Genomic DNA, 14,027 nt, shown 5'->3' with positions numbered 1-14,027 from the left:
CAGGTCTGCCTATCATAGAGGAATAGTATTGCAGGCTTACTGTTCTCCAAAGTTGTTAAAGTTAGATATATTATTGTTGTGTGTGTAATACACACACACGAGGGCTTTATTCTGGGGGAACACAGGGGTGCACATACCCCTAAACATTTTGTGAATCTTTGTACTTTTGTCTATTTACTGTATTTATTTTTCCAGATTTGAACAATAAAATTGTGATTTTCTTGAATCAAAATGAAAGTACCCCTAAACATTTTTAAGGGGGGAAAACTGTGTCTCTGTGTGTGTACCATAACAGCAATACAAAGAGTAATAGCGACTTGGGGTCTTTGACTAAATAAATAATTCTATTTTCTTCTTTATCTGTGAAATTCCTTGAGTTTCATTCATCTTTCATTCATCTTCACCAGCATCTATGTGTTTTCCCTTCCTTTGCTATGGTAACAACGCAGGTTTTCAGGCATGGCACAAACCCCTTGCCTGGCACACCACAAACCTTTCCAGCAAGTGGTGGAGGGGGTTCTCCTGGTTCAGCTCTATATATGAAAGTTAAGTCCACACCAGCTAAAATTTTAATTGAGCAAGTCAGATTCATTATGACAAAAAAAAGACACAATAAAATAAAAAAGCAGGGTCAAAAATTAAGTGTGAAACATAAAAAGTTAAACGCTCCCCTCTCCAAATTTACCAGTAACTGTCTTCTTGTACTTATGCAATCCTATTGATCTATCCAAATGCATCTTTTGCTCCCACTTTTGTTCCCTTCCAGAGCTACTTGCTGTCATGATATAGCACTAGAAACAGAATGGGCTGTTTGCTATAAAATGTGAGTGCACTGACACACACTGTTTGGCTTTGGAAGTGAGATGAAATGGTTAACACTGAAAAGTCCTTTACAAAATTATGCTCTGTGAAGGAGAGAAAGAAGAGGATGACTTTATTGGGGCTCGAACAAAATATATGAGAAACGTGGTGCTCGTAGCTTGGACTTGAGCCTTGAACTTTTAATTTTTCCTTAGTGGACAAAGTACAGGAGATTAAAGCAATACCTTTTATTGGACCAACAAAGAGCTGCCAGACTTTGAGACCTGAAAGGTTGCATCTTCAGGGTTCACTTTATTGATCTTCCCTACTGTTCCTTGTGGATCAGATTGGCTGCAAATAAGTCTGTGTGCCATTGATGTTACCTTTCTTCCTTTGAGAGATAAGATTTAGTGTTTTTATTTGTGATCCTTGATGAAGAGAGTTCAGGAGCAGAATCTGTAGTGAGTTCAAGAATGCCTTTTTCTTTGAGTCTTTCGGAGTATATAAGGATCTTCTAATTAAGATCATGGTGAAAATGTTCAAATCTTATTTTTCTATAAAATTATAAAATGTATTTCAGCTGCTGGAATGACCCCTATTTTTCTCAAGAGCAGTTAATGTGCACCTGAATCACTGTTCCCATTTTGTCTTTTAGGAATGTTGTATTAAAATGTTGATCCACCCGGTGTCAACTCTCTCCAAGGTCTCTAGATATTAAATCTGAGAAGCAGGAAACTATTTGTTCATACATGAACATAAAGGCACCAAATAGAGAAGGGATGGGGAGCCGGTGTCTCCCTGATTCTATTAGACTCCATCTCTGCTCATTCCCTGACTGTTGGCCATGCTGGCTGGGGCTGCTGGGAGTTGAAGTCCAATATTTGGAGGGCCACAAGTTCACTATTCCTGATGTAGAGCATTGCTCACCATATCATACATGGAATCTAGTGATGTTTACTTTTGAACAATTGGCAGTAGATGCATTGTTAGGGGATGGCCAGTTGGGTCTGATCCCCAGGTCAACTGTGGTGGACCCCTGATCTTCCTCACTTCTTCTTTTTTTAGTAAACTTTTATTTTCCTTTTCTTATAGGGAAGCTGGACACACTGCAAAGCAGAGTGCTGGTGAAATGCCACCTACTCACTATCTTAATGTCCCAGAGACACCTGTGAATTAGAACATGCACACTTGTGTTGTTGGCCTAGGCTCTCAATGCCGTAGCAGATGGTGGGGCCCACAGATACAGCCAATCACACACCCCTTCATAGAGCTCCTTCTCATTGTGGATGTTGATGTTTGAACAACAGGAGATCAATAATAATAGATCCCTCACATCATGTCTAGGTGCACCCTTAAGCCAGCAAAGGATCTGGGCCTGTTACTTATCTTCTGCCATTACAATGATAGCTGCCATTACAACTGCTTTGCTCTTATCTATGAAAGAGGTGGGTGAGCCAACCATGACTGCAGAAAGTCTCATGTAAGAAAAGATGGCCATTCTGATTTCTTTTTTATTGCTGAATATTCCTTGAAGTGTTTCCTCCGATGCAACCATTTATGAACAGATTTATTCCTTTCCTGGTCCACTATGACCAGTGTTTTGTAGCATGTTGAGCTTTGTGAAGCTTTGACAGTGGGAGAGGCAAATTTCCCCCTTTTCCCATTGAAGACAAGGCAACCTATGTGCTGGTTATAGAGGGATGGGGAGAATACAGTCACCCTGACCCTTAAATATATATATATTGTTATTTTTTGCTTTTGAAAATGACGTTTCACTTTCATACCTCATGTACCACCTGTTCTTACCAAAATGTTCTGTGCAGTAAATGTTTCCACTTCAAAGGTACTTTACAGAAATTCAAGTATTCTATAATGCCTGGTAGTGCTCCTCTAGGCAGCAGGTAGAAGTCATTATTACATTCAGAAACATTACCATAATTTGACTTCCATACAGACCCCAAAATTAATGGACAAAATTGCTCACATATGCCAGGCAAGTGGGCCCTGAGTGTGGTGTCGAAATGTTCATAAAAGCTATTGTACTCACAGCCTGAATAGTTGTTGATAAGAAATGCATATGATAAAAAGTAATTTCCTCTTTTGAAGGGTGGAAGTACCCTTGGAGGAAAAGGCTATTGATGGCTACTATTGCTACCTCCAGGTTCAAAAGAAGTATGAAACAATGGGAGAGGGCTATTGTTGCTGTTAGTGGGATTTCCATAGGCATCCCATCCTTAAGGCACTGATCCCTACACACTCTACTCATGTATACCCTTTACCCTTGAGCAGCAGGCCAGTATAGAGCTATGGTGTATCATTTGGAAAGGTAAAGGGAATAAATAAACCTCAGTTTGTCAAATGCACTAACTTCAATCACTCTACTCTAAGTCGGAGTAGCATTGGCTAAAGGTAAAGGTAAAGGACCCCTGGCAGTTAAGTCCAGTCGTGGACGACTCTGGGGTTGCAGCGCTCATCTCGCTTTACAGACCAAGGGAGCCGACGTTTGTCCGCAGTTTTTCCGGATCATGTGGCCAGCATGACTAAGCCACTTCTGGCGAAACCAGAGCAGCGCACAGAAATGCCGTTTACCTTCCCGCCAGAGTGGTACCTATTTATCTACTTGCACTTTGATGTGCTTTCAAACTGCTAGGTTGGCAGGAGCAGGGACCGAACAATGAGAGTTCAGCCCTGCCCCCTATATGGGGATGTTGATGCAGGGGACATTTCTAAGATGAATGTAGCAACACTTGAGGTCTGAGAGCTTTCATTCATTGATTTCAAGAGCGGCTTATCCAGCTGGCCTCATGGCAACAGATTTGCTGCAGGTTATAAGGAGAGGGAAAAGGAAAGCTACGTCGGAGCTGTGCGAAAACATTGGCAGAGCCAATCTGATGCTCCCACCAATGGGCCTGCACAGACCTGAGCTTGCCACTGCCTTGTCTGTCCCCAGGAAATGGCAGCATCAACACTGCCAGGGGGTTATTGTTGTGGTGTCACTCCACTGGTGAGCTATTTCTGATTTATTTTATTTTTACTTTTGTATCTGACCTTTCCTACAAGGAATTCAAAGAGGCTGTAAGGAGGAGGCTGTAGCTGGCGCATGACTCTGCCTCTGTCACATCGTGCAATGCAGCACTTCTTCTGGCCCTGTCGTGTTTTCTTCCAGTTAGACCAGTTATAAAACTGGTCTAACTGGAAGAAAACAACGGCAGGGCCAGAAGTGCTTCATTGTAGACCTAGTCGGGAGGGGGGGAGCAGATCAGGAGGAGATATTTGTATGCTCACACAGTAAACCATTAAGTATTAACCATTAACTATGGTTTATTGTGACATGTGAATGCAGTCATTGTTTCCATGCTTGTGGACAAAGGGTCATGTAGCTGCTGCTTGATGGCATGTTTGTTAGCAGAAACTATCCCTTTCAACATTTACCTGTATGCACTATGGCTATAGACAAAGTAGAAAAATGCAGATTATGACAGGTCAAAAGCTATGAAAATACCTCTTGAAATGTGGGAAACCCATAATTGTGTGTGTGTGTACGCGCACGCATGCAGATCTTTGTATATATCTATCAACTTATAACTGTAATATATGGCAAAACATGGAAGTAATGCAGTGATTTGGGAATTAGTTATTATTTACTCAGAATAATGAATATACAGTTTCGTACTGCTTTATGTTAATGAAACATGAATTAAAACTGCATTATGCTGAAATTGCTGCAGCACATCTACATTAATATCAAATGAATTCATTATGACCAGCATAGTTACAATGAATACTAAATGAATTAATAATAATGAACCATGTTAAGTGATATCTAATTGTTTTATTTCATTTTTATGTATATTTTGTCCAGATTTAACTGTTAGGTTAATAGGGAATGGCATTCATTAAGTCATTTCCCTGCCAAGCTTTGGCAAAGGGCACTTAGTTTCACACCACATCCTATGCGCACTGAGCATCATTCATCTCTGCTCACCTCCCCCCACATACACTTTCAGTCAGGGAAACGATTCTGCTCCAAGACTGGCGGGAAAATAGAACAGTACTAAGGACCAAAAAGCCAAATAATGTTTATACTATTGTGATTTTAATTGTTTCTTCTATGACATTTTTATCTTGCTCTTACTAAGGGACTCATAGCTGGTGGAATTTCCCCTGTTGTAAAGAATATAAAACCATTCCTCACATAAAGCAGTGGTAACGTCCCCTCACTGGTCTCTTCGCTGATATGCACAGAAGCAACTTTTAAGCTTCTGTTCCCTCTTCTCTCTCTCTCTCTCTCTCTCTCTCTCTCTCTCTCTCTCTCTCTCACACACACACACACACAGAGAGAGAGAGAGAGAGAGAGAGAGAGAGAGTACCTGCCTGATTCTCCATTTTGTTTTGGCTTCTCCACTTGCCCCCACTTAAAGGGATTTCACCCTCACTACCTTCTCCCTGTTCTGGGGGTTTTCAGTCTGGGTTGGCTTCCTGTGGAACACCCTGTTTGGCAGGAAGGTGTAGGCTCTCCAGAATGGGGGCGATTCAGCTCGCATGCACAGCAGCTGCCTAGAATAAGTTTACCCCCATAGAATGCATGTTGAGCAGACGCTGGAAATGCAAGAAGATTCCATTCTAGGGAGCCCACATTGTGTGCCTTCCTACGCACCCCAAAGTCCAGTCCAGCAGGAGGGCAGGGGGTAGGGGGTGGTGCAGCCAGCTTTGGTCTGGAATGGTGGACTCCTGAGAATTTCTTGGCCAGAGTCTGACTTGGCTAACAGCCCTGTCCCTGATAGTCGAGCTTCTAAAAACCATTATGTGAACCCCACAATTAGAGTTCACAATGAATAAAGTGAGCAAGCATTCTCTCTACCACCCAGCAAAATATTAATTGCATGACATGTATCTGAGTTCATTATACACAACCATATTTTCTCATGTACATTATTTCCCATGGTAAGAGAAGCTTTCCCACCCTGGTAGATGTATTCCTTTTACGACCTCATATTGCAATACCGGGTTACAGATCCCAAGCTGGCAACTGTGGGCTGGAATTTCCCAGTTCTGCATTTCAGTGTCTCCATTTTTTATTTCCTTACTTTAGGGTTGTTTACATTTCCCTTCTCTTAACTGACTTAACTTCTCACTTAACTAACCAAGTTTCTAGCAATTAAATTTTTCTCTGTTTTTATTGTCTGATAATTACACAAGCGCACACTGTAAATGCATATTTCCAGCTGATATAAGTATGCTACTAAACAAAATGTATTATCCTCTTTTGAAGCACTGCTGTGGAAACATTTCTTTGGGGTCTCTGTCTCACCTATTCCCCATCCAGTTCATAATAACAGAAGTTGGGAGTTAGACCCCCACTTCTTCCTCTTTAATAGTCCCCATCTTTCCTTTTTAAAAAAGCATCAATAAGAAACACATTATTTCACCCTTTCCCCTTTATCCCTCTCCTTTCCTTTCCCTTTCCTATTTTTGTTTTGTACAACCTTCTTTCCCATCCTTCCCCTCTTTTAATTATTCCCTGATATTACTTTCTATATATCAGACACAGGACCTTCAGAGAAATGGTGTAACGTAGAATGTTCCTGCAAAAAATCAGCCAGCCAGCCATGCTGTCTCCTGGGAGATTCCATTCCATTCCCTACCCAATTTGGCTTTTGTCCCATTCCCCCTTTTCTGCCCTGAAGTTAGTCAGCAGTCTATGACCACTGAGAATACTCAGTCCCCATCATTTTGATCCCCCTTTGCCCCCTGGCAAAGTATTTTTCCATTCTGTGAACTTTGGGGGTTACATGAGCATGCCGAGATCTCTCACTTGTTTCTCAGTAGACCCATTTTGGCTAAATAGCCATCATAACCCAATACCTAAGTTTGATTCTGGAAAGTATACAGAATGATGATACAGTTTATGTAATATTTATATATTATACCTTCCTGAGTACATGGTGCATAACATTCTGTTTGTTATGATGTAATGTCCAACTATAACATTAAGAAATGCTACCACACCCTCCAACACTTTGAAGGCAAAATCTGGGGCACCATCTTTCCAGATGCCATTTTCCCTTTTTTATCACAAGAGCACGGTAGCCATTTTGGTTGTCGCGATCTTGCATGATTTCGTGCTCAGGTCCCCCAGCTCAAAAAGTGCTATTTCAGGCATGGTACCCAAAAATGAGCAATTTGGGGTGCCACACAATATTATGGCCCCGAGAAAAGTATGTGGGGGAGGAATTGCACCAGGAAATCGCACATGATCAAGACAACCAAAATGGCCATAATTTTCTCGCGATAAAAAATGGGATGTCCCAGTTTTTTCAGGACACTTGAAGGGAGTAGCCATGATGACTGTATTCTACATCTACTGTTGGAGGCCAGTATACCAGCTGTTGGGAATCACATATGGGTTCGCCTTTGTAAGAACAGGATGCTGGAACAGAGAGGTCTTTGGCCTCATTTGGCAGGGTTTCCCCTCTGTTTTTGACTGTAAATATAGCACAGTTCATATTTTCAGCAATTCTGAAACAACCCTGTCCTTTTTTTGCAGTTCCACAAATTATTCATTACGTGTATATCCCTGTTGCTCAGGGTGGTCCTTACCTCCCATCTGACCCTCACAACAACCCTGTGAGGCAGGTTGTGACAAGAGGCGGTGATTGGCTCAAGGTCCCCTAGGGAGCTTCACTGTTGAATGGGAATTTTAACCTGGAGATCCTCTGGATTAAAACAGAAACCCTAAGCCAACACAGAAACTTGGCAAAAGCCCAAGTCTCCTACAAAGGGACAATAGCGTCTACTAAAATAACAGTTTTCTGCTTGCTCCTTTAGTGAAAGTTGCTAACTATATGGAAAGAGGCTTGGGCATACAAAAGGTGTATTTCTTGCTCCAGCTTACCTAATTATACTTGCCAACAGATCTCTGAATATATTTCAGAAGTAAGTAGTCATTTCAATTATTGTGCTTTGTAGCACATTTAAAGGCAAAATATTAGATCTGCACTATATGAACACCTAATAATTTAAAGGAAGCAGCTTGCCAGGAAGAAACTAGTAAGGCATTAGGAATCACAAAAGCACATAAAAGCAAACTAATAAATGGAGATTATGGTGGCTGAACGCCAAATACTTCCTCTACGTCTCCCACTTCTCATGTACTTAAAAGTGAGCGCTTGTAGTTAGGCTTTTGTATAACCTGGGCCTGGCTTAGTAGTCAAATTGTTTAACCCTCCATGTTCCTGTTCTTTTGAGCCTGGATTTAGGAGCTTGATTGAGATGAAAAGAAATTTTAGCTGTAGTCAAATTAGATCCATGTCGTTCCTCCACTGTAAAGCCCTGGAATCTTGGCTCTGCTTTTTGTGACCCTTTACCCTTCAATTTTGCAAATGTTTTTAAATCACCTCACATGGTGCAGCATATTGTGTTTCCATAAAAAGCCACTTATTATGTTAATCTGTTTACTTGGGACCACATTTTATATATTTTCCCAAACATGAGGCTGGCTGCTGTAAGTGAATCATATTAGTAATGTAACTGAGAATAATCTAATCCTAGAAGTAACTTTGAGAAGCTGTGACCTGCATGAAGACGTGGTGTTCTATTTATATTTAATGAGCTTTTGTAGACATAGACTCAGTGTAGCACTTTATCTGCCCCCAAATGCAGAGACTTACTTCAGAATCCTATAAATTACATCATTTGTAATGGGTCTGGTGGCAATGGGGATGACACCCCAATAGTAAACCCAAGATAAAAGATGGGATCCAAATAATCCAATTTGCAAATGGATAGCATTTCTGTGTGTGTGTGACAAGGACGTCAGAGAAACCATACTTTATATATTTTCCCAGATAACCTGATTTTATCCCAAACCCCTCCAGCTCCTGCTCCTCCTCCTCCTCTCTCTCTCTCTCTCTCTCTCTCTTTTCCCTATGTCGTGTCAGGCCAGAAAGAAAATTTGGGAAATGAAGCATCCCTTGTCAAATAAATGCTTCTACCCCATACTGGCAAATAAATGTCAACCAACAAATTACTAGATGAACAGGTACATGGAAGATGATATGGTGTGTCTTTTCTCCAGTTATGAATCATTGTATTTCATCTCTAAATATAGTATTTTGACTCACTAGTATTCCTGGGTAGGCTGCAGATCCTGAGCTTTCTAAGTCAGCATTTCTTCAGTCACTTATAGATCCATGGCATCTCCTTTTTCTTCCCTCGATTGCTGTTTGAACGAAGCAGTTTGAGAGCCACAATTCCCCATATTATGAGTGCAAATCATTTTATAATCATAATTGAAATAAAACCCAGAATCTATTTGATGGGCATCCATCAGAGAGACATTAAACAATGACACTGAAAACAGTGGCAGAACTATCTGATTTAGTCCACTGCCTCAGAAACTGCCCTCATACCATTACTTTTGGCTTTCACAGACTTGTGACAATTTCCACCATCCCTGTGGGTCCAAAACAAGTCTCTGTAGCCAACTACCATCAGGCACTGGGGCTGAGGGCGGCAACTACAGCATTAGAGACAACTAATGGCAAGACAGCATCGGGGAGGGGGGGCGGTACTAGCTCCAGCATTAGATGCCAGCATGTCTTACATGTTATCCTCCTAGTTAGGATATTATAGAAATATTGCATTGTGTACTCAAGCCACAAGGTGAACCACAAGTGATATAGGTTCTGGGAAAAAAGTTTTTAACCAAACAAATGAGCCTAGACAATTTTTATCCCCAAAAAAGTCAGTTTTTATGCTTCCCGCTGTGCAATATAAATAACTGCAATATGCCCCTACCAGCCTCAGTCTTGATTCCCCCAAGACCACCTGCCCTCTTATTTCTTCTTCTTCTTCTTTGGCGGTCACTCGTAGCCGAGTAAGATTGTCTTCCATAAACATGGTTTTAACATTGAGTCCGTAAGTGACTGTGGAGGCCAATTCTGGATCCACATGTCCTTCCACAGTGGGGACATAGGTTTCCAGTTTGCCAAACATGCCTTCTTCTTAGCACGTTTCACCCTATTGTCCTGAGTTTGAGCGTCTTCAGAGTCCATGACACCTTTGGTAAAGGCTGTTCTCCAATTGGAGCATTCGTAGGCCAGTGTTTCCCAGTTGCCGTTGTTTATACAGTGGTACCTCTGGTTACAGACGCTTCAGGTTACATACGCTTCAGGTTACAGACTCCACTAACCCAGAAATAGTACCTCAGGTTAAGAACTTTGCTTCAGGATGAGAACAGAAATCGTGCTCCGGCGGCGCGGCAGCAGCAGGAAGCCCCATTAGCTAAAGTGGTGCTTCAGGTTAAGAACAGTTTCAGGTTAAGAACGGACCTCCAGAACAAATTAAGTTCTTAACCTGAGGTACCACTGTACTACATTTTTTTTTTTTAGATTTGCCTTGAGAGAGTCTTTAAACCTCTTTTGTTGACCACCAGCATTACACTTTCCATTTTTAAGTTTGGAATAGAGTAGTTGCTTTGGAAGACCAGTCCAGAGGGGTGGGCCTGTGTGAGCTATGGGGACCAGTAGGTCTCGCTTAGTGTAAGGCAGCTGTCTATGTCCTTCCTATTACTCCATTAACTTTAATAGGGAAGTAGGAGGTTACCTTACACTGAGTCGGAATCTTGGTACACCTAGCTCAGCATCATCCACACTGATTGGCAGCAGTCCTCCAGGATTTCATATGGGGCAGATGCTTAAGGATTGAACTGGAGACCTTCTGCATGCACAGGAGGTGCTCTGCTACTGAGCTAAAGCCCTTCCTGTGCCACCATTTATCTCTTCCTTATTCCTCTTGCCTCTCTACCATTTGTATTTGTGATTAATATCTGTGTGTTTCCCCCCCTTTTGCTTTCATTCATGACATCAAGGCTAAAATTAAGATTTATCCTTCAGGAAGAAGATCTGTCTTCCTGAATCATCTGTGAAGAGCTTAGCTTCCTTCCTCTCCCCCCTCCCACCCTCCCATCTTTAACAAAATAAGATGTCAATTACATAACTTCATAGCCCCAAGTCAAGCAGAGGATAGCGGGTAGGGTGGGAGAGAATCCAAGTTACTCTGACCCAACTGTGATGGCAGCAGCACATTTAGACATGCTTCTCTGCAGGATCCCTCCGTTTCCACCCAAGGAGCTGCCAATCCTGACTTTTGAGAAACAGATGAATTAGCTGATATATTCTAAAAAGGAAATGAAGTTGAAGTCACCCTGGCCAGTTTCCACTTCAGCCACATAAGCCGTGATTAGAACTGCTTTTCTCAGTCTGTTACACTTTGTATTCATTCTGCCGCCTCAGTTGTGGGGAGTGCTCTTGGAAGTGGCACAAGTAGTAAAAGGATGAGAGAAGGCAAGCCATTAAATGACAGAGGAATTTCCCTTTCCTCTGCAAACTGTGATAATAATTAAAAACAAAAAATATATATACTGAACTGTGCCCTCAACCAAATGCAAACTGAAAATTTACATGAAAATAGACTAAAGGGAATATGAGACAGAGATGGATTCATCAAAGTAGATCTTTCCCTGCAGCTTCTGAATTTAAACTAACTCCACTCCTGTTTCTTATTTCTCTAAGTTTAATGAATACTAATAAATAGCGCTAGTGATTATTACTCAATTGCTATGTAGGTGTAGATAATACTATGGTTTTCTATTTATGATGAATCATTTATATATGCATAAATATACACACCTTCACTACTTATCACAAGGAGTCCTGTCAATTTTCAAGGAGATATATATGAGGATGCCTTTAGAAGGAAACACTGCATTTGAAGTATTCCACACACACCAAAAAAATTTTTGTTGCTTTCATCAACACCTTTCCACCAACAATATTAAATTCAGTGGTCTCAGATCAAAGCTGGTTTCCACGATAATTTTTCCTTTCTATCTGCATACGTCCAAATTTTAACAATGAATCCTTTGCCTACATGCTACATTCATAAAAAGGCCCTTAGATATATAGATATAGCTAGATAGATTGCTACATTATTTCGGAAATAGAGCAATTATTTTAGAAGCTCTTATTTCCAAGGAACTGCTCTGCTTTATCCATTAATGGGCTGTGGGATAAAGAGCTCTGAGGCAACTTCCCAGGGATTCTGATATGTTTATTTATGTGAGCAATGTGAAGGATCATGCATGGGGAGTGTTACTGTCTGGAATCCGCCTTGCGTGGCACCTACAAAGGCCTGCATCCGAGCAGGAGGCTCACTGCTGACCCCACAGCTGCTGGTCCTCCTCCTCTTCCTCCTTCCTCCTCTTCCTACCTGATCACCTCCCTTCTCCACTTGCATTGGCAGTGACAAGGAGGAGGATCAGCAGCCTCCTTCTGCTGCACGTTCCATCAGTGGAAGGATTTCTGCTTGTGCAACAGAACATTCCCTTCCTGCACCCCCAGTGCTGTTCTAGGGGTTCTCCCCAACCCCCTGGAGTAGGTTTGGGAAGGAAACATGGCACAACTGGGAATGGAATTGGGGAGAGAGTCCTGCTGCACAAGCGAAAACACTTATTTTGGTGGGACAGGTTAACCGAACACCACCCAGAATACAGTGGTACCTTGGGTTACATACACTTCAGGTTACAGACTTCGCTAACCCAGAAATACTACCTCGGGTTAAGAACTTTGCTTCAGGATGAGAACAGAAATCATGCTCCAGTGGTGCTTCAGGTTAAGAACAGTTTCAGGTTAAGAACGGACCTCCGGAACAAATTAAGTATGTAACCAGAAGTACCACTGTATATTATATAGAAAGGTGGCAGAATTAACACTGGCATCAGTTATCCAAACTCATTTCATAGAATCATAGAGTCTTAGAGTTGCAACGGACCCCAAAGGTGATCTAGTCCAAACCCCTGCAATGCAGGACTCTCAATGAAAGCATCCATGACAGATGGCCATCCGACCTCTGCTTAAAAACTTCCAATGAAGGAGAGTCCACAACCTCCTAAGGGAGTCCTTTCCATTGTCAAACAGCTCTTATTGCCATAAATTTCTTCCTGATGTTTAGTCACAATTTCCTTTCATGTGACTTGAATCCATTGGTTCCTGTCCTATCTTCCAGAGCAGGAAGAAACAAGCTTGTTCTATCTTTCATGTGACAGCCCTTTCGATGTTTGAAGATGGTTATCATATCTCCCTTCAGTTTCCTCTTTTCCAGGGTAAACATACCCAACTCTTTCAATTGGTCCTCATAAAGCTTGGCTCCTAGACCATGATCTTCTTGGTCACCCTCCTCTGCACATGTGCCAGCTTGTCAATGTCCTTCTTAAATTGTGGCACCCAGAACAGGACACAGAACTCCAGGTGTGGTCTGACCAAGGTAGAAGAGAGTGGGACTATGACTTCCCTTGTCCAGAACACTATGCTTCTTTTGATGCAGCCTAGAATAGCATTAGCTTTGGTTTTGTTTTTTGCTGTTATATTACACTGTTGACTCATGTTGAGCTTTTGGTCTCCTAAGACACCTAGACCATTTTCAGTGTATGAACTACTGGCAAACTAGGTGCCCTCACCTTATATTTGTGCATCTGGTTCTTCCTGCCTAAGTTTAGAACCAGACATTTATCCCAACTGAAATTCATTTTGTTCGTTTGGGTCTAGTTCTCCAATATGTTAATGTCATAATGAATCCTGATTCTGTATTCCATGCCATTAGCTACCCCTCCCAGTAGCTGAGCTGGCCCAAGCCTGGGTGAGCGAAAATGAGCCTTTGAAACAGAATTTGATTTACACCGGCTTTTATGCCATTGTAAGTTCTGCTGACTTGCCAGGTCATGTGACTGAAAGAGGTTTGGAATAGCTGCCACGCCTCTTCCACATCCCCAGAATGCCCCTTTTGGGGGACTTTTGTCAGCTTAAGGTCTGCTGTCCTAAATTCTGCTGCCAGAGCCCTGGCTGAGGTGGCGTAAGCTCTGGTTTAGCAGAGTTGAGGGAGTTATCCTGACAGACCTCTGTCTGACAGCCCAAGACCCACCTATTGAAAATTTGTTCATCCTGGCAGATCCCAGGTTTGGATTAGACTGTAAATTTGTGAGCATTTGGGTTTGGGTTTGGGGTTTTTTGGCAAATATATACATATGGCTGATTAATATTCTACAGACTTTTAAATGTATCTGTGGGAAGGGGGGTTATTATTTTGCTGTTTTGTTTTACTTATTTAATCCCTTTTTTAAATTCTGTGAGACGCCCTGAGATATTATGATGAAGAGCGGTATATTAATC

General features: G+C 41.8%; 1 long non-coding RNA gene across 2 annotated transcripts in view; it reads left to right on the top strand.

Moving 5' to 3' along the window:
* LOC310688738 overlaps positions 1–14,027 on the top strand; it is a 474,996-nt gene that overhangs the window by 353,307 nt on the left and 107,662 nt on the right. The window lies entirely within an intron of this gene.

Source organism: Podarcis liolepis (assembly GCF_965112155.1).
Source record: "Podarcis liolepis genome assembly, chromosome: 11".
In the NCBI taxonomy this organism is placed as follows: domain Eukaryota; kingdom Metazoa; phylum Chordata; class Lepidosauria; order Squamata; family Lacertidae; genus Podarcis; species Podarcis liolepis.
The sequence above is the reverse complement of the archived record's forward strand: the minus strand, read 5'-3'. Positions and strand labels throughout refer to the sequence as shown.